The sequence below is a fragment of the Hippopotamus amphibius genome, chromosome 5 (genome assembly GCF_030028045.1).
Source record: "Hippopotamus amphibius kiboko isolate mHipAmp2 chromosome 5, mHipAmp2.hap2, whole genome shotgun sequence".
NCBI classification, from domain to species: domain Eukaryota; kingdom Metazoa; phylum Chordata; class Mammalia; order Artiodactyla; family Hippopotamidae; genus Hippopotamus; species Hippopotamus amphibius.
The window spans coordinates 7,266,185-7,287,063 of record NC_080190.1 but is presented as its reverse complement, the minus strand read 5'-3'; the positions used below and the strand labels follow the sequence as shown (position 1 = coordinate 7,287,063).

Genomic DNA, 20,879 nt, shown 5'->3' with positions numbered 1-20,879 from the left:
CACCTCCCCCAAGTCCTACCTCAAAGAGAAAATAAACTAAAAGAACCATAGAAAGTCAAGTTCCATAACGAGACACATGCTCAAGGACGCTGGGGCAGAGCTGAGCAAGGTCTGAAGGCTGCTGAGAAACACTGTCAAGTACAGGTGGACAGGTGGGTGGAGAGATGGGGAGAGCACGGCGGTAACTGCTGGGCCTGGGGGGTGGGACAGGGGTGTTCTCTGTGCAAACACACCCACTCGCAGAACCTCTGACACTGGTCCACCTGCAGAATCAGGACCACAGAAACACCAGCAAGGCCAGCGCCATCTCCCCACCAAGAGCTGAGAGCCCAGAGGCCCGGTGGACCATCACTCCAAATCAGAGGACTGTTTGTACCAACACGGGCTGATAAAACAGGATGTCCCTGCCCACTCAGAATAACCCCCCCGGGCAGTCACATTGGCATCCTGCAGGTTCCAGTGCTTCCGGGCAGAACCCCCAAGAGCAGCCTTTCAACCAGGTACAGCTCCCAACGAGCACATGGATTACCTGGGCCCATTTGTAAACACGCTGCTAAATGTCATATGACTTTTAACGTGGTTGTCGTTAGACACTGTGTCCTATAAAAGTCGGACTTCTCAGCCTAACGTTGCATTCCCAGCGCAGGTCACACGCAGGCCATGTCTACCAGCCTCTTGTATTACCCAAGAGGCTTTTAAAGTATTAAGTACAGGAAATACAGGTAACTTCCCAGTTAAAATCTAGTGTGTGGGGGCTTCCCTGGTGGCACAGTGGTTGAGAATCCGCCTGCCAATGCAGGGGACACGGGTTCGATCCCTGCTCCAGGAAGATCCCACATGCCGCGGAGCAACTAAGCCCGTGCACCACAACCATTGAGCCTGTGCTTTAGAGCCTGTGAAGCACAACTATTGAGCCCATGTGCTGCAACTACTGAAGCCCACGCGCCTAGAACCCGTGCTCCGCAGCAAGAGAAGCCATGGCAATGAGGAGCCCGCGCACCACAACGAAGAGTAGCCCCCACTCTCCGCAACTAAAAAGAAAGCCCGCGCACAGCAAAAAAAGACCCAACACAGCTAATAAAATAAATACATAAAATTTATTTTAAAAAAAAGGAAACTAAAAAAAAAAAAAATCTAGTGTGTGGACACGCCGAAAGGGCAGCATGTCGCCCACTCCAGTTTCATTACTGACACTTCACCCATATGGCAGAGAAGCTACAAGAAAAGCACATTTAAGAGTTACTGCTATAACCTGAGAGTTACAGAAACAAACCCTCGACAGAACCCGAGATCTCTGATCTGGGCAGGTCCTGACAACTGCCAAGCACAGACCTCGCATTGCAGAGGCAGGCAAACTGCAACCTGGGAGAGGAAATACGGCTTGCTTCCCAAACTGGAAGAAATTCCTAGGCACCGACCCTTTGACCTACTTTATTTTAAAGTCAATATGTATTGGGGACTTCCCTGGTGGCGCAGTAGATAAGATTCTGTGCTCTCAATGCAGGGGGCCTGGTTTGATCCCTGGTCAGGGAACTTGATTCCACATGCAACTAAGAGTTGGCATGCCACAACTGAGGAGCCTGCGAGCTGCAACTAAAGGAGCCCACATGCTGCAACTAAGACCCGGTGCAACCAAATAAATAAACAAAGAAATAAATATTTAAATTCAATGTGTGTTAGTTCGGGTCCTCCAAAACTAGATGCCAAGACAAGATTAGTAAGAGACTGTACAAGGGACTTCTTGGGGGACACGAAACAGGAGCCAGAGTGAGATGCAGGTCTGACTCCTGTAATGGAGACAGGGAAGGAGAACTCTTGGCCTGCCATGCAGTTCAAGGTCAGAGGGGAATCTTTGGGCCAAGTGGGCAGGGTGTCGGGGGGAGTCCCAGGTCTCACAGGGACAGCCTGGCATCCCTGCTGTGCTCAGGCCTTGGCTAGCAGCGGTCAGTGGGAGTGCGGGCTCTGTGAATGTGGTGCTGGATTCCACGCGTGGAATGCGGTTGGGGCCACCAGTCAATTACGTACATCCCCAGAAGAAGATCAGAGAGGCGCCTTTTCATGACTGCCACACCACGCCAGGTCACTATTACACTCTTACACCTCAAGACTTGCTTCTGAGCTTCTCCAAAGATTGACAATCAGACTTCTAGGGCCACCTGCCTTTACCCAAAATGTTCAGGTGGCTGTCACTTGGCAGGTTATGAGGCAGGGAGGCCCTGCAGGGATGCTCACCCTCCAGGGAGGCCCCCCAACAAGCGTGGGGAGGGAGATGGGATCTGCAGGACTTAGGGAATAAATGGACACAGCAGACGGAGAAGTGAAAGCTCTGAGGCTGAGGCCGGGGACCGGGAGAAGGGGCCACCTGCTCCCTGAAGCAAGAGGGCGAGGCAGGGGTTGGTCTGGTTGATGATCAAGTTAATCAACTACCCAAACTCACTGTATTAGCTAACACTACCTGCTTCAACTAATGAACCCAAAGTTGAATATCAGCTCAACACAAAAGCTTATTTCTATGTTACACCTCCTGATGAGGGGGGTGACTCTTCTCATGGCAATCCAGGGCCCAGGATTCTCGCTTTCTCTGCTGGACCTGCCACACCCAGTTGACAATGCAGGAAAGAAAAACTGGGGAATGCACACTTGCTTCTTAACCATTTCTGCCAGGAAGTGACACCTATTCCCACCAGTGTTCCATTGACCACCACTATCCTGGGGGCTCCGGTAGCTGCCTGGGTGGTGGCGGGGCAGCCGTAAGTCCCCACCAGTGAAGGGAAGCACAGATCTTTGGTGGACATCTGGTCGTCTCCACCACACTTACCGTCCAACTCGGTCTCGGGACAGGCTTACTTTGGAGGCAGTATGTGCCTCTGGGTCTCTCTGAACCCCATCATCCAAGGTTATTTGACCAATGAACCAAACCTGAAAAGAGCTGCCAACACATCCATTAAATCCTCTGTCGCCACACAGCCGTGGCATTCAAGTGGAAATCTGGTCACAACTGGACTCTCACTGATCAACTTAACAAGCTGAGCAACTGTCCTTTTCTTGCAAATGCCCAACTCTAAAACTTTAAAGTTTGCAAAATGCTTGCACGGCTATCAACTCTAAAACACCATCAAACCTTAGACCCAGAATCATTTTATAAGCCACTAAGAAAGAAAGAGAAAAAAATACCCTCAATTAAACTATACCATATGATCAATTTTATGACAGAACTCAATCCCAGAGATGTTAAAATGTTGAAAACCAATGAAATAACAGTGCCCTTACTGAAGTCTTCTAACAACCTTGTAAAAAAACACAGGAATAGCAATTTCACAGAGCCCAGCCCAGGGTTGGGTGACTTGCCAGGGGTCACCCACCTGGTGAGGGACAGAGTTGGGAGAGCGGGGTTTTCAACCAGTTTGACTCAGCACCTGGATCTGGGTCAAGATCCCAGCACGTCCGAAAATTCTCCAAGGCCAAGCCAAGCTTCGATACCCTCACATCCACACAGATTCTGCCTCAAATGGCACATCAAGCACCTTGGATACAATATTCTTATAAAAACATTCAAATAAAAAAAACTCCACTAAAATATGAGTTTTCATCTGCATAACACTATACCAACAAATTCCACGACATTCAAGTGAGAACAGATGATGTACTGAAATATCAAAAACAAGAATCCGATTTGGTAAACAGTTGAGCGCTATTTTCACATCATCCTAATGAAGTTAGTTTCAGTGAACACAAATCAGAAAACGCTCTGGAAATTTTAATGGTATGGTGCAAAATGATGCTTTGAATGACAGCCCCAGAAAACAAACTCTTCTCAGCAAGTGACAGATACCACAAGAAAAGAAAAATCAGTACGGATGAGTTAATTCAAAGTGTCCACTTATGGCTCGTGGATCTGTACTTGGCCCTGGGATGGCTTCCCATACAGAACCCCTGGGACCGTGAGTGAAGCAGCAGAGGCGGTCTCTGGGCCCCTGGGTCCTGCTCAAACTGCCAGGCACAACCTGCTACCAGGTGCCTGGTGCATTCCAACACGTGTACAGCAGGTGGGTCAGTACCCACAAAAGATGGCACACAGATTTCTGGTCAAATTCTTTCCCAGGGCAGGCTCCTGCCTCTACCCATCTCATTATGGCCCTCAGTGTCAAGGCTGCTGGCCAATATCTGGATGCCTGGGAAGTATCTGGAATGGCAGGATACAGTCCAAGATAGGCCCAGACTTCTCCAGAGCCCTGCGCACATGCCCACTCGTCCTCTCATCTGTGTGTCCATCCGGTCATCACTCGCTAAGTGGTACCCAAGTTAGATCTCGGCAGTGAGTTTACCGGCACTTTGTTTAAAAAAAAAAAAAAAGCATGCAGGACTTCCCTGGTGGTCCAGTGGCTAAGACTCCATGCTCCCAAGGCAGGGCGCCCAGGTTCAATCCCTGGTCAGGGAACTAGATCCCACATGCCACAACAAAGACCTGGCACAGCCAAACTGGAAAGAAAAAAAAAAAAAAAAAACCCCAGAAGACAGGGAAACACATGGACACCCCCAGAGAATGCAGGCAAGGCAATCTCTGCCGAGGGGCGTCTGGACAGTCACTTCACCTGAGCCCTGCACTTTTCCCATCTGAAAACCAAGGTTGTTGTTTGGAGGCTGTAATTAGAGCATACTGGAACAGAACTGTAAAGCATAAATCACTATAAAAAAAGACGGGACTGGACTTTTGAAATGATGTTTTTGCCTTAGAAATCATAAACCAAAATTAATACATTCAGAGTTGTTTTTAGAAAGAATCCCAAAGCCTGGTACCTTCCTTCAAACCCAAGTGAACCCTTCTCTCCAGACGGCAAGCTCCGTGGGGACAAGGAAGCACCTCCGTCTCACCCTATTCCTCCCTGAGCCTGACCTGTAGGAACCTAGCGTGCTTGACTGAATTCTGTGCCCAACAGGCACTTCCTGGCCGCAGCCCCAAGACTGAAGTAGCTTTCTTTTTTCCACAGGCAATGAAGTTTGCTTACAAAAAGAAAGGCACACAAAGGCATTTAAGATGACATCTGTATGATGTTAAAAAAACAAAAGACTACAGATAAGATTTTAAAAGCATATGATCACAAGGCAGGCAGGCAAGCGTTCAAAAGCCGCATCCTGGAGCTCCCACTCGCTGTGCGTGCAAGGACAAAGGGGGCCCCAAAGACCGGCTCCACACAGCTGAACTCCTAAGCCCATCACCTCTTCTCACACCAACAGCCACTCCATCAAGTAACTCATGGGAGGGGAACTGAGGCTCTGGGCCTCACGCCAGACTCCACAGCGGTAAAAGCAGAGATTCCACGCAAGTGCACCAGGGGAAGGCCACCTGTAACCTACCCAGCAGAAGCCCACAGGGCAGGAGGAATCCAGCAAAATGGGCCTAAACTTCAAGACGGACCCCGGGGGCATTCGGGCCCCTCTGCTCCCTGCCAGCCCCTCCACCCATGTGGGCAGAGGGGCACCACAGCACGCTTCTAGCTCTGAGCTCAGCGACCATGCAGGCAACCCGCGCAGGGACTGCAAACTTTGGCTGGCCCCGCGACCCTACGGGTTCCATCCCCTGCTGGAGGCGCCTCAATGAGAGAGGAGGTCCCTGCTCCCGAGGGAGAGGGCAGATGACAAAGAACTTGGCTGGAAAACTGTGCCGCCTGCCGCAGCAGGTCTAGATGCCCGGTTCTGTACAGCAAGGAGCACCTACAGGGAATGAAGGTGAAGCACCCCCACCCCCACGGGCCACCTCCTCCCGCGCTCAAGGAAGGGACTCAGGCAACAGAACCAGCGGGGGGCTTCCTCCCACCTGAACCTCCCCAACCGGAATCCAAGCCCCAAGCCCCGTGTGCATCCCAGCCCCAGCCCCCGCTTCTCTTCCTCCTCCTCCTCCTCCTCCTCCCCCTCCCCCTCCCCCAGCTGAGGCCTCTCAGCCAGCCCGCTGGTCCGGTCAGTTTCCCTCCCCCACCCCCAGGTTAACCCCACAGTGGATTCATCCCAACATTCAGTCACCCAGGATCTTATCTGTAACTTGGAGGCTCTCACGCCCTTTCCCATTCATAATTAAGGGGCAGCAGCTGGATGGCATGGCACACAAAGGGCCCCGGGCCACCCCCAACCCACGTCGCCCCGCTAAAGAGACCCTTTCCTCTGTCCTGGTATCACACATGTGCTCGCTTCCTCCTACCTGAGGGCACCAACACCCCTCCCCCAGGGTCTTCCACAAAACCCCCAATGATTGTAAGCAAGACAATCCCTGGAAACTCCTCCAGGGTTTGCTTTATTCCCCCTTCAGCGCCCGCCCCGCACCCCAGCACCCCTGGTCCCTGCGCTCCCTCCCATCCTTGTGAATTCACAGAACGCATCCCCCTACCCAGGCTTCGTGGGCCAAGAAATCCTATGCAGGAGCTCTGAACTACATTAGGTCCCAGACTCCCATGAGACGCTGCCGAGAGCCGGATTCTTTTCCTATAAAAACGCACGTAGGACCCTCCCCACCCATCTCCCTCAACTTGTGCCATTTCTGGGGCTCACACCCCCCACCCAGGCACAGAGTCCAAAGAGGTCCACGGCCCTGAGTCGGGCCCTCCATCCTTGTTTCCTAGGAAACAGCGACTCTCTCCTTGTAGCCACACACTGACCAAGACAGGAAGACTCTGCTGTTCCTGGAGTTTCTTCTCAAGGGGCGGGCGACGCCAACTTTCCTAATGTTTGGGCAGGAGAGGCCCTGAGGTAGGTGGGACCCCAGCAGCTAACTCTCCACCACCTCCACCCCACTTCCGAGCCGCCGTACTCGCCCCTGTGCTCACACGCACATCTGACTCCACTTTCGCTCCGGGAGAGCCCAGCCAAGGAAATGACGCAGCCCCACAGACGCTCACCTGTTGATGGGAAACCAGGCCACGTGGGCCTCTTGCCCTCGACGCTCCTCGCTGAGCGGCTCTGGGCACCTGGCCCTGCAGCAGAGGCGTATCTGTCACGGCCGACACGTGTCTGAGGAGCTGGGCCTCCCAGGAAGCCTCTCTCTGCCCCTGCCCCCAGCCTGTGGGGCAGGGAAGTTAGGACCTGCCTTGTCTGGGTCCGTGCCTTCCAGCCCACCAGCCCACGGGCAGCATGGGGCAAGCGGCCTCAGCTGAGGGCTGCTGGGCTGTGCAGTGGTTCTCGACCTGGTTGTCCATTAGAATCACCTGGGAGCTTTTAAAACTACCAGGCAGGTTCCACCCCAAGACCCCTGACTCAGAACCTCTGACGGTGGGGCTGGGCTTAGATTTGGTTTCAAAGCTTCCCCAGGTGATCTCAGGTCCAGGTAGGGATGAAAAGGATGGGGCTGGAGGGAGTTGGGCAGAGGGCATGACGGCCTCCAAGGGAGGAGCTGGGGGGAGCCTGGGCGGCCCCTCCCCCTGCAGCCCACAGCCCACCTCCTCAAGAGGACTTCCCAGGGCTTCGCTGGTGGCACAATGGTTAAGAATCTGCCTGCCAACACAGGGGACACGAGTTTGAGCCCTGGTATAGCAAGATCCCACATGCCGCGGAGCAACTAAGCAAGCGAGCCACAACTACTGAGCCCGTGTGCCGCAACTACTAAAGCCCGCGTGCCTAAAGCCTGTGCTCCGCAACAAGAGAAGCCACCGCAATGAGAAGGCTGCGCAACGCACCTCGACGAAGAGGAGCCCCCACTCGCCACAACTAGAGAAAGCCTGTGTGAAGCAATGAAGACCCAACGCAGTCAGTAAATAAAAATAAAATTAAAAAAACAAAAAAAGAGGACTTCCCAGACCTCTGGGTGTAGGGATAGGAGCCCAGCTCCCAGTGCTGGGACTACCTCCCCCGCTGCCTCCCCTGGGTGCGGTGCCCAGTGCCCTCTGGTTGTGTGGTCTGCTTCCTGCAGGCCGGACCCAGTCAGGCTTGTTCAGGCCACCACCCCAGGGCCAGCAAGGTGTGGACCACAATGTTCTGTCATCCCCCCCAAGGCTCATTAGCCCCGAGATGACAGAAGGTCCATCAGAGAGAGGAGGTACCGTGGAGGAAGTGGGCAAGAAGGAAGACGAACCCCACGGAGACCATTCTGCAGAACTTATGCCTTGGGCATCTTCCAAACCTCCCTGCTTAGGTCCGATTTACTCCTGACCCCAGGCCCGCCACCCCAGAACTAATCCACTGAACCACAGCATACACTTACCACATGCCAAGCGCTGATGAACTTGGACCGCACAGTCTGTTACAAGACACCATCCAAAACGCTGACTATTAGTCCCCCCAAAATAGCATCACTAGGCCACACACATCTAGGGACAGACACACAAAACACCTTCTCCCAAAATGGTAACAGGGTGTTCTCCCTGGTGACACTGCCTGCAGCCTGGAGGGAGCGAGGACTCCAAATGGGCTCTGGGCAGGGGAAGGACGGGGGGAGCTACAGCTGGGAGGGGACAGGTCACCAAACTTTCCCCACCCAAATCTTCAGCACTGACATCACCACCAGGAAACGAGATGTTTATCTTATTACAAGGTCTCATGTTTCAGCTTATTCTTTACCTAGAAATAAAAATTTCCCATCTGGGTCTTCACATACCAATGTCGCCCAAATCACAATTCACCAAAATATCACAAGCCCCCACAATTTCAGGAAAGGAGATTAAAAAGGAAAAGGGATGAGGAAATTAAGAAGACAGGAAGAGGGTGGGATGAACTGGGAGATTAGGATTGCCATATATACATTTCTAATAAAAAAAACATCAAATCGTACACTTTAAATATATGCAGTTTATTGTATGTCAATTACATCTCAATAAAAGTCCTTAAAAGAAAAACAAAATCAAAACCAAAACAGAAGATAGGAAGGAAGGTCTTGGAGGAAAAGTTCAGTGTGACAGATGGGTTTTGCTCTTTACAGAGGGCCACACCACAGGCCTGCAGAGACAGTGTCCCTCCTGGACATCACAGTGGTGACCAAACTCAGAGCAGGGTCTTCGGAACCCCGAAGGGGACCCCTCGGCCTGGTTTCCCAAGGGGGCTGTGAGGCCTTGCTGGCTGTGGTGGGCTCAACACCCAGCCGCACCGCCCCCGCCTCAACTGTCCCTGCCAGACCGCAGCCAGCTCTCTTCAAGGATGGGGAACTGCACACACAATATCAAGGGTCAGACTTTATCTTTTAAACGCACAATGTGCTCGAGTGAAAAACAAAACAAAAAGCCTTTCCAAGATGCTTTGCAAATTCCAGAAACACACTGGGCTGGAAAAAACGGAGCCCTGTTTCCTCTTATTTTTAATCTTATATTGGCTAGGTTCATAATAAGAGAGAATAACCTATTTATTTGCTTACCTTACTTGGAAAGACAATAAATTGGAAAGGCTTCATAAATCTCACAGGGAATTCCTTTAAACAAGGACTGTCAGCAAAAACTCTGTAAATAACCCTCTGCCAGTCTCCAGCAATCACCTCCACCACACATTCTTTTTCCTTCCTGCTTTTGTACTAATCTTCTAGCAAACAAATCAAATCAAGCACTAAAACGTTTTTATTCTTATCGAGGTGAGGCTCAGAAAACATTCGGGAGTCCACTGGGGCTGCTGACTTACTTAGGTGGCCTCTGAGAAGAATCAGATGCAGAGAAGGCCTCGGGGACCGGATGAGGGAGACCTCTGCACCCCCAAACCCCTGCCACACTGCTCTCACTGATTTACAAAACCCAGGCTGGCAATTGGCTTTGCAAACGGAGCCAGGGACACAGCATCAACTCGACACGGAGCAAAGCATGAGCCTTATGCAACAGGCTCCTATTCAGGTGGGGGACAGGCTCTCAGGCTTCCTCCCACCTGGGCTCGCCTGGCGTCAATGACCGTGCCTGGTTCAGCTCGTGCCCAGCAGCTGCTGATCAAGTTCACTCATCCCCATGCTAATCAAGTTGAAGGAAGACAGCTCAGAACTTCCAGATGTCCAGAGCAAACCCATCTCCCCCGGCAGGCCAGGCCCTGTTCCCACCATGTTAAACTGACTTGTGAGGCAACTGATTAGAACGACCTTCAGAAACAGAGTTAGATGGACAGTCTCGTGCTGAGGTTTCAAGGACTGTGTAAAAATAAGTTTAAATAAGAGGCAGAAGGAGGTTCATGGATAATCAAATGTGTAATCAATTTACATATCAGGAAAGGATAATTACCACAAACCAAAAAGAAAATTTCTCCGAGCCAAAAGTTTAAAAAATAAAAATTAACCAAGCAAACCCCTACCCACATAGAAACAAAAACGTATGTTTTTACAAAGGATGAGCCTCCTGTATACCCGGCAGCTTCCGGAGCTTTGAAACTTCCCTCCAGGACCTTGATTCTTGGGTGTGAGATGCAAGACTTAGTGAAACCCAGACTTGCGCGCAACCGAAGATCCACTCAGTTAGCTGTGCAAAGGAATGGGCTTTTGATTCAAGTCCCACCGAGGTTCCTGTGCAGCAGCCGTCACTAAAGAGCTGTGTCCCTGCAGGGGCTGAGATACCCAGCGCCTCCAGATGTCCAGCTGAAGATCAACCTCCAGCCGCTGAGAGGCACCTTAGCTGTTACTATTATCGATACACCAAATTCATTTGTTTTATCTTCTCCCCTCCTAGCACATTCCTGGTACTCAGAAAAAGTAGCTATATTCTTATTATTATATACCCACAAATTAATGTGTTTCTAATATTCCTGAATGAAGGCAAAGGCCCTTCTTAACTGGCTCCCTTTGAAGTAATCATCTGACAATTTGCACACCTCAAGCACGTCTGCCTAGTGAGGCCAGCTGGGCCCGGACACACGTCAGCAAGCTGCTCACCCCACAGGCACAGCAGTGGCTGCCCACTCCCTTCCCTCCAAGTCTGCTGCAACTTTAGGATACACCCAAGGGAGGCAGCGTCCCACCTGTTACCTGTGTTAACCTGTGGAGTCATCCTGAGGAGACAGGTGTGGAGCCCCAGGAGGGCGCTGGGGAGGCATCCTGAGGGCAGGACACAGGCAGCCCTACTGTGCTCAAGGCTTGGCTCCAAGGGGCTCAGGTGGCTGCTGACTGAGCGAAAAGGTCCCCGGGGGGCTTCACGGCTGCAGGATGCCACTACCGAAGATGATGCAGGGCCCTTCAGGACATAAACCACTTTCCTCCCTGATGTTTAAATAAAATCCAGCGTTCAACTTTTCCTGTGATAAATTCCAGTTTTTGGGCAACTTTTCTTGCCTGGGCAATGACTGGGAGGGACATGCTGTCTCAGGGTGGTCATGGCAGCCTCTGGGCCCCACAACCTCATGGCAGCTGGGTCCCGCAGCCCCTCCAGGCCGGGAGGACTCGGGTTTTCGCACTGGGCTGGTGGTGCGTCCCTTCCCAAGCCCAGCCACGAGGAAGAACTGCCACGGAGTGGAAGCCACACACACACAAGCAGCTCAGGTTCAAACGGCCCTTGTCCCACTGGGGCATCAACCCTGGGCGCTACTAACCCCAGGCTCCAATCTCTGCATCTGGAAGCCCCCCGAATCTCCTAAGCGTGTCTCCACCACACTCACGGCATGTGTGGCAGTTCACAGATGACCACCCCAAAGAGGCCAAGGATGCTTAGACAGGAATTTCAGGCCAGGAATTAAGGTCAGGGTTAGCCTGAGCTCACAGGCATCAAATGGTTTCCTAAGAGTGAACGCAGGCAAAATACATCGGGAATCACTCCACATGGTGGGCGCTCTCCCTGCCCTGAGTGCTGGGGCGACGGGGGAGGGAGGCAAATACAGAGCCCTGAAGAGCAACAACCAGAACATGAATAAACACGGCGGGCAATCCCCAGGTAACAGTTTTTAAAATTCCAAGACTCGGGGCTTCCCTGGTAGCACAGTGCTTAAGAATCTGCCTGCCAAAGGAGAGGACGTGGCTTCGATCCCTGGTCCAGGAAGATCCCACATGCCGTGGAGCAACGAAGCCCTTGCGCCACAACTACTGAGCCTGTGCTCTAGAGCCCGCGAGCCACAACTACTGAAGCCTGTGTGCCTAGAGCCCGTGCTCCACAACAAAGAGTAGCCCCCGCTCTCCGCAACTATAGAAAGCCCGTGCTCAGCAATGGAGACCCAATACAGCCAATAAAAAAAAAAAAAAAAAAAAACTCCAAGACTCATTTCACAAAGTTCCTCCCACCTGAATGGAAATAAAGAGACTATTTTAAAACTATGAAGAGTGAGTTGATGGCGACCTCCTTCCTGAATGGCAACAGGGGCCACACACAAGCCTGGCCTCTGGGCGTAGAACGGCCAGAACCTCAGCACACAGCTCCTGCTTGAGAGAAACCAGGGTCCCACGCGACACACAGGAGCCGGCGAGCGTAGGAGTGGAGCCCAGGACTCTGGCTCTGGGGTGGGGTGCGGACCCAGGTGGCCCACTGCTGGCCGCGGAGGCCGCGGACCTCCCCACAGGAAAGCACGCTGGTCCCTCCAAGCTTTCTGCAAACCACACTCCTTGACCACAAAACGGTGGCTGGCCTGGCTGGCCTCCACCTGCAGGAAACCCAGCAGGGACCTGAGGGATGCCCCACACCCTCAGGAGGCACAGCGACCGGTCAGCATGGTGTGCGGGACCACTGAAAGCAGACACACTGCCTGGCTCTCTCCTAAGCCACTTCCCCACGGAAGAAAGAGGAAGGAGACCACAGCCCGGCGGTCACTCCCCGTCCCTCTGGACCTGGAGCCAGTGGCCGTGGTGGAGAGAGGAGGCACCTGTCCTCGGGCACCTTCCAAGAGGGGCTGGCAGGACACAGTGGAGGAGGGTGAGCAGCTACTGTGTGTGTCCCTGGAAAGTGGAAGGACAGCGGCCTGAGATGCACCACGGCCCGAGGTGTGGACGTGGAACTTGTCCACTCCTGGGGGGAGGAGGTGGGCCCTTTGGGGGCTGGTGGATTCATGGGGCAGATAAGATTCCAACCACAGCGACTGGCCTCTGAGCCAACCTGCCCAGCCTGGGCCAACTTCCTTAAGTCTCAGGCATCCCTGGGATGACATGGGTAGTGCCACTTGGGCAAGTCTGTCTGCGGTGCCTGGAGTGTCCTCCTGGGCCAGGCGAAACCCTTGGACATGACAGACAGCCTAGAAAATCCTGGCACCTCACATGGAACATCTACGTACTTCCCCATACTTCCCAGGCTGGCCTTTCTGCTATCACAAGGGGACAAACTGCATCAGTGGCAGACAGGGTAGAGGCATAACCAAAATGGACTCCGGGAAGCTTCCTTGGTGACGGAATTGTTCTGCAACCACATGGTTTTTAAACAGCATTGGTCAAAACGTGCAGAGTTGAACGCTGAAAGGGTGAATTTTCCTGTATGTAAATTATATCTATACAACATTCTTAAAAAGTTGATCCTGGGACTTCACGGGGGGTCCAGCAGTTAAGACTGCGCCTTCACTGCAGGGGGTGTGGGTTCCATCCCTGGTCGGGGAGCTAAGATTCTGCGTGCCACCGGCACAGCCCCCCAGAAAGTTAATCCCCCTCAAAAAACCAGGGCAGATAACACACCCTGTGCAGTACACTGCCATCCCACTGCAACCAGAGCGGCCTTTCCAACAAAAGGGCGCTGTCCTCTGTTGCCACCTGCCCCACCCCACCAGCTTTCCCAGGAAACCACCCAGAAGAATCTGCACATCGGCAGGAAGGATCTTGTTAAACACACGCTCGCACAGCCTCCCTGAAATTCAGCGGCACTTCAAACAGTTTTGTCAGGAAGATCGTTTCGGGACCTCCAGCAGTTTAGCGGCCGGGAAATGAGAAATGAGATCCTGCTCATCACAGCCCTGCCGTCACTGCTCTTACTGGGGTTCCATCCATCACATTAGCCGCTTTACACTCCAACCTTCTACTCAGTAAGCGAGGAGTGGACAGGCTCCCCCCGGCCAGTAGGGCTGGGTCTGCCCTCACTGCCACGGGCACCTTGCGACCTGCAGCCTGCATGGGGCACGTTCCTGAGTCCCCCCAGAGGCCACACCCAGCCTTGTCCCCGTCTGGTGGTCCTGAGACCCCAGGTGTGCCTCGATCCAGAAAACCCAGGGACTCTTGCTGAAGGGGAGACCTGGGCAGCATCAGAGTTCACCCAAGGTCACACGGCAAGCTAAGGGCAGAGACCCTGAGCTCTCCCCTGCTGGTCCCTTCCGTTAGCGAGACTGCCACCACCCATGCCCCTATAGATGACCTACGTGGGGCCAGAGGGTAAAGTGACAAAATAGCCTTCGGCCCTACCTTGTGCCTGGCCTTCTCCGTGGAGGGACAGGGAGGGATCATGCCCAGGGGCTCCACAGTGAGAGGGAAACGCAAACATCAGTGTAAGACAGGCTGGGTTGAAACGGACTGACCCACCCACGTACCCTCACATACTAAGGCAGACACCACCGGCTCCCTCTCTGCCCCACAGCCTGAAGGGCATCTGAACCTGTCAGAGTTCCAGACACTCTGACAGCTCTCACCCTCACTGTCACCGTCACCTACCCAGTGAGTCCACCGCTGGTTTGGACTCCCAGGCACCACGACCACTGCTCTAAAATGCCATGTCTGGAAGCAGTAAACCTGAACTCACGGCGCCCTGGGACCTCTGACCCACTCTCGGCCTCTCCAGCCCCAGCCCCTCCCACTGCCCACACCTCAGACTCCGGAGGTGGACACAAAGAACGCCCACCACCCCACTGTGAGGACCCAGGACACAAGGAGGTGGGGACCCTCCCCAGGCCTTCAGCTAATCCCTGGAGGCACTGGGACCGGAAGTGGATATCTGGAGGTTCTGTTCTTAGGTACTATGCAGTATTTTTTTGGGCCAGGGAGAGCACCAAGAATGCCTTTCAATCCTTCCCTGACCCCTCGGCCTGGAGAGGACCCACCCTCCACCCCAGCACTTGGGAAGCACCCTGCCCCCCTCCCAGCTCTCTGAACTTCAGGATAAATCCCTGCTCTTGCCTGCAGCCCTGGCATTGGGCACACAGTAGGAGCTCTACTTGCTGAAGAAGCAGATCTTTGTTCAACAGGCAATTTTCAGAAGAAGCAAATACATCTTAATGTCACTGCATAAATTTCCACAAATCAATCCCAATTGAGCCACCTTAGCATACACTGTAAAAATTTTAAACCCTATGCATAAAATATTATACATCTATTTTTATTTGATCTACTAAGTTATAAAGCTTCCCTAAATCTCTTTTAGGTGGTTTTCCCAGTAATGCACAACTGCTTAATTGGGAAGAGAACAAAACATAATTATACCGCCTAACACTACAACACTGCTTATGGGAATATCTCTGTTCATGCATTCTGCTTTATTCTGTATTTAATCTCTATTAAGATGTCTATATCCCAAAAAAATAAAAAAAATAAAAAAAAAAAAAAAGGTGTCTATATGAAAATAGATAGGTATGGTAGTCTTCATAAACACCATAAATCATAAAGTCATTTCTTTGCTAACCCAAGTCCAAAAGCAGCCCCCAAAGAAACTGCTAGGGCCCCAAAGCCTCCCACTTCTCATATTCAAGCACAGTTGGAAACCCTTTAGCATGTGGCCCCAAATACTTAGCTCTGGGCCACTTTGCCAGGTTAAGATTAAAGTAATGGCTATAATTTCTCACACAGTAAATGGCTTGGCATGCAACTCAAAAAATACCCCAAACTGCCCCCAGAAAGCAGTTATCCCAAACAGAAGGGGTAAATCCTTTCTGCCCAAGACCACAGTGGCCAACCTCATATCAAGGGGCAGATGGAGACCCCTTAAGTTCTTGTCTGAGGACATCATGCATGGCCTTTCAAGTTCACTCTTCAACTAGTACAGGAAATGTGCCGAAGTCTCGACTCTTAAAACGGATGGGTTATCTGACTACACAGCCATTCTTTAAGCAGCTTGGTGTCGGTGGAAAAGAACCGGTTCAGACCTTGCACCATCATTTACTAACTGTGAGCCCACCCGTGTGGCTTGAGGCCCGACTGCTGATTCCACAACTGGGACGTATCCACACTGCCTCACTCTCTCCTATCGAGGTTGTTACTAAAAACAAAATAAGCCCGTGTACAACAAGGTGTTTCTACAAACAGAATAAAGGTAAGCTGTCCTCTACGCGGCAACATAAGCTATCAGCCTCACTGAAGCCTGCTAATTAATAAATTCACCAATCAAGATAAAAAGGATTTGCCACAAAATGTGTTTACCTGCGTTTCTAAAACAGAAGGTGTCGTCCCAAAATCTGTGTGGCAACATGGGTGAAATAATGCACAGGTGAGCTCCCGGAGGTGGATTCCATTCACCTACCTAACAAGGCAGATGTGCCCTGTGCCCATCTCTCCGTTCAAAGAGAAGGGCATTGACTCCGCTGCACCCGTCTTCCACTTGTGTATACAGATTTTCAAAGTGCGCTTCACTGCACGTGCGGCTCATATTTTACTAAAATATAACTTGTAAAGACAATTTCTCTCTTTGCCACTACACTGTGACACTCAGCCCAGCCTGCTCTCAATGAGCACTGCTGAAAGTTAAATGTCAAGTGCATCCGAATACAGAACCAGCTGTAATTTTAACAGGCACACACAAAACTTCCCTCACGTCTCTAGGAATGCGAGGTGCCTGGCTGAAGGGGTAGAACCTCCCCACCCCCACTTAAACCAAAAAAGGAGACTGGGGACTTCCCTGGTAGTCCAGTGGTTAAGATTCCTCGTTCCCAATGCAGGGGGCCCAGGTTCGGTCTCTGGTCAGAGAACTAGATCCCACACGCAACAACTGAGAGTCTGCATGCCGCAACAGAGAGCCCGCACGCCGCAACTGAGGGTCTGCATGCTGCAACTAAAGAGCCCACATGCTGCAACTAAGACCTAGTGGAGCTAAATAAATAAATAAATATTTTTAAAAGAGAGAGAGACTGGGTCAGGCAGAAATCCAGATTTCCACTTTCAAATCTATTCATTCAGACGGAGGCGAGAGTATTCAAGTATAAAATCTTTCAATCAGTGGTTGTGCCAAATATTCAATAACTAGGCTCAAGTGTGTGGGTGTGTGTCGAGGGAGTGGTTTATTTGAAAGAAAGACAGTCTGCATGCTGTTGGGAGCTCTGGGCTGGCTGCGTTGAGAGCCACACGGAGGAGTTTGCAAAAAAATACAGATGTTCTGGCCCCACCTGGAGCTTCTGCAATGGGACTCTGGGTGGAGCCTCAGGAGACTGACTGCTGGCCAGGGGTGCCTGGGGCTCCACCTGCTCCAGAGGCCACCGTCTCAGAGCACCTGGGCGGCCAGCAGGCCCTCCCTGGGGACTGTGTGAGTCACTCATGTGAAAACCACCAAGCCCGCAGCCTGCTTCTCGCCACTAAACGCACTACACGTGTGTGCCCAACTCACGGGGTGGGCGGAGGGGTGCTAGCACTCGCCTGCTCCCTCTGATACGACAGGGCACAAAGGCCCTCTCCCTGATCCTGGGAAGACCCGAACCCCAACTTCCTGTTCTAGACCGCAGCGTGTGGAGCCTGAGCAGGGCCGGGGCAGAAGGGCACTTATTCTCTGTTACATCAGCACCCCTGCCGCTCCCGAGGCTGCCACTGTTCCTACTCCTCTTCCTCCACCACCATCACTAATAATAATCATCAGCAGACAGCTGACATCTCAACACTTCCCACCTGCATCAGCCTCTTCTTTATGGTGCACATTTGCAAGTGTGGAAATAGGACATTCGGGCCCCTGACCCCCGAAATGCCCTTGCATTCCACCACTGGCTGCCTCCCAAGGGCATTTTCAAGGATCATCTTGCTTTCCAAGTGAGATTTTTTAACGGTATAAATTAAGCCCAAAGAAACTGCTGGTCCATGAAATGACCAGCCGCTCTGGAGGCAACCATTGGTCTCTTCCACAGACTTGGGAAGGACACCTTGCCCAACTCAGCGCCCAGCCCCCACCTCACCATTTCATGCTCACATGACCCTACAACTTGCACCTGGAGCCCACAGGCATCGCAGAGCTGTGACACTGCTGGGGGGTGGGGGCGGGGAGTTCACCACCCGTGTAGGCTGGCCCTGGTGGACGTCTAGCCCGTCCTTGGGAGTGAATGAATGCCCCGGAAGGGGACAGTTTCCTGGGCCCAGATCGGGACACACAAACACACTGGCCACCCAGCTGGACCTGGGCCAGTCAGCAAAGCTGCTGCTGACCAAGTGCCCACCACATGCCAGGAAGACAAACCCATTCTCTGGGAAGCAAGTTCACTGCCACAGCACTCCAGAGGCTCAGACCCTCCTACTGGGGACCTAGACAGGGAGAGGGGGTACCTGTAGACAGATGCATGCATATGGAGAAGGGGACAGAGTGCCTTGTCCCAAACAAAACCCCTCAGGAATGTGGCCAGTCATGCCCACCTCCGCTGTGCTTCACCGACTGTGTAAAGAGGGTGCTGAGCTGTCAGTGGTGTCAAATTAAAAACTGAGCAGGCCTCACCAGCGGACCCCACCCCCCGCCCCGGTCAAAGGCGCTGGCTGTCCTCAGGCAAAGGAGGGCAGCACCCAACCACTCACTTTTTCTTCCTTCTCTGGGAAGAGAAAGTAGGTCTTAAATAGAAAGTAAATATTTTACTGGGCATTTCTCAGAGTGACCTCATACCGAGTCACATTCCACAGTCTAAAAACAACCTCCTGAACCGTGTTCAGTTCATCACTTTGGCCCCAGGAATCAAGGAGACGATGGGCTGCTCCCTACCCCCATCCTTCCTGGTCCTGCGTGAGGCGGACTCAAAAGAGCCCCAGGATCCGGATCTCCCAACCCAAGCACCTCTCCCTGGGCCCCACCCCTTCACCTGGCACTTCCCCTGACTCCATAAGACTCATCCATGTTTACCTGCAAAGGCTAAAACCTCCCTTTCCTAGTGGACTCATTGCCTAGGACAGGGCCCACCCCACCACCTTAGTGACTAGCAAGCCCATCTCCCACCCTGCACAACCAAAGCACTCAAGGCCCCTGGAGGCTTCTAGGACATGCCCCCAGGGCGACCCCTCCCCTGCCAGTGCCTCCTTCAGGTCCCCCTGAGCTCTATCTGTTCAGGCAGCAAGGAGGCACAAGGAAATCTGCTCCACTGGGCACATGACACCTCAGGGCAAGAGCGGCTGATTTACTTGTTTATTTATTTTGCATTTTTATACATTTAACAAACACCTCCAATGTGTCCGGCCTGGCCTAAGCCCTTTATAAATATCACCCCATCAAATTCTTGTAGCCCACCCTACTCTCACCCTTGTTTCCGATTCAGAAATGGAAGCCCCCTTCGAGGGCTCAGGAAATCCCAAATGCAATCACGTGTCTCATTCCATCCCTCCTTTTTTCCCACACCTTCTAGAACAGTCTGTCCCATCTGATGCCTCTTCCCCTGCTGGTGGGGATGTGTGTTATCTTTGAGGGCAGGGCCGTCCCTCCTTGGGCATAGCCTCAGACCTGGGAAAGGACGTTCATGGCCTTTTGGTGGGACCCCTCCCTCGCCATCAGAGTGAGACTCCAGGTAACACGGAGATAAGCCCAGTGCTCCAGGGTGGCCCAGAGGAAAGCTTCTGGATCTGAGCCTGGAGCCTGACATGTCAAGTAACCACCAGGCTGCAAAATTCCCAGCCACAGGCACAGCCAAAAAGTGGTCCCTGTACTGACCGCACCCTCCTCCCCACGAACAAGGCACCCAGACCCGACTCCCACCAGTCACTCTCCCTCCAAGGCCCCAGCTTGCCTACTTGCTGCTCTAAATGATGAAATAAGTTACAAAAAAACAAAACCAAAACAAAACCTTTCATCTTTCTTGCAGAGAAACCCTTTTAAGAACCAGAGTTATACTTGCAATGTGCATTCCAAGTGGTTCTGCTGAGCTCTGAGCAGCATCTAAGGTCAGAGCACAGCCCAAACAACTGTTAGTCACAGCCCCTCTCTCTTCCTGCCCCTGGGAGACTCAAATAAGGCAAGCTCACAATTATCGCGAAGAAAACTCAAAATCACTCTGAGCTGCTTCCTCTGCCCACTACTTGGAGCATGTCTGGCCAGTTTAGGGAAGAAAAAAACTACCCACTGTTCAAAGCCCTTCTTAAATACTCAGGAAGACATCATTACAGATAGAATTCCAACGTTAATTCTGAAATCTCATGGCTTTTGTCAGATGAAGCCACATTCTTAATCCCAGGCTTAGTTGAGAAATGAGAAGAAAGGACGTTTGGCGGCGGGGCGGGGGGGGGGGGGGGTGGGGGGGTGGGGGGGGATCCTCAGCCCTGAGCAAAAAGCAGCAAACACCTTGGAGGAACAGAGAGAATAAACAGAACTCTGCACATGGCCAAGGCGGAGAAAAACAGGGTTTTGGGAAACCTGGTGTACTCACCGTGGCACCAACATGGGCACATGGGAATCCCATCAGATTTCCCTCGTGTCCTGCTGGAGGGAACCAGGATGCCAGGCACAGGGGCCTCTCTGCAGAGCCAGGGATCCTGGGACAGGACAGGGATACACACCTGCAGACCCCAAAATGGTTCTGGGACCACTCACAAATCCTGGCTCTCGGCCGGCTAAGGCTGATAAAACTACAGGGCCCTCAGCACATGCCACATCCACCCTCTGGGCAGAAGAGTCCCCAAGGAAGCAGCTTCTCCTTCTCAAGTCCCACCGAGCACCGCACTGCTGAGGCCTGCAAGGCACCACCCTTTCCCAGGGGAAGTGAAGCAGAATGGAGACCCCGTCTGAAAACAGCAGGGGATACTTAAAACAGACAGAACAGAATCATGACCCACGCGTGGGCTGAGCCAGCACACCAGGGCTGACTAGACTAACTGGTCAAAAGATATCCCGCCTCGCATCCCGCCCTGCCCCCGACCCTCTAGGAAACAGGGCTGAACCCAAAGGCTGAGACGGGGAGTC

At 52.5% G+C, this 20,879-nt stretch overlaps 1 protein-coding gene across 9 annotated transcripts in view; it reads right to left on the bottom strand.

Moving 5' to 3' along the window:
- CTBP2 (C-terminal binding protein 2) overlaps window positions 1-20,879 on the bottom strand; it is a 160,881-nt gene that overhangs the window by 128,552 nt on the left and 11,450 nt on the right. The window contains exon 1 of one of the 9 annotated variants that reach the window (XM_057734334.1): window positions 20,347-20,363. The exons of 7 other annotated variants lie outside the window; for them this stretch is intronic. The gene's annotated coding sequence lies outside the window, so the exon portion shown is untranslated. Of the gene's footprint in view, window positions 1-6,887; window positions 6,904-20,346; window positions 20,364-20,879 lie in introns of those variants that run through there. One more of the 9 variants, XM_057734335.1, reaches the window with a different exon arrangement.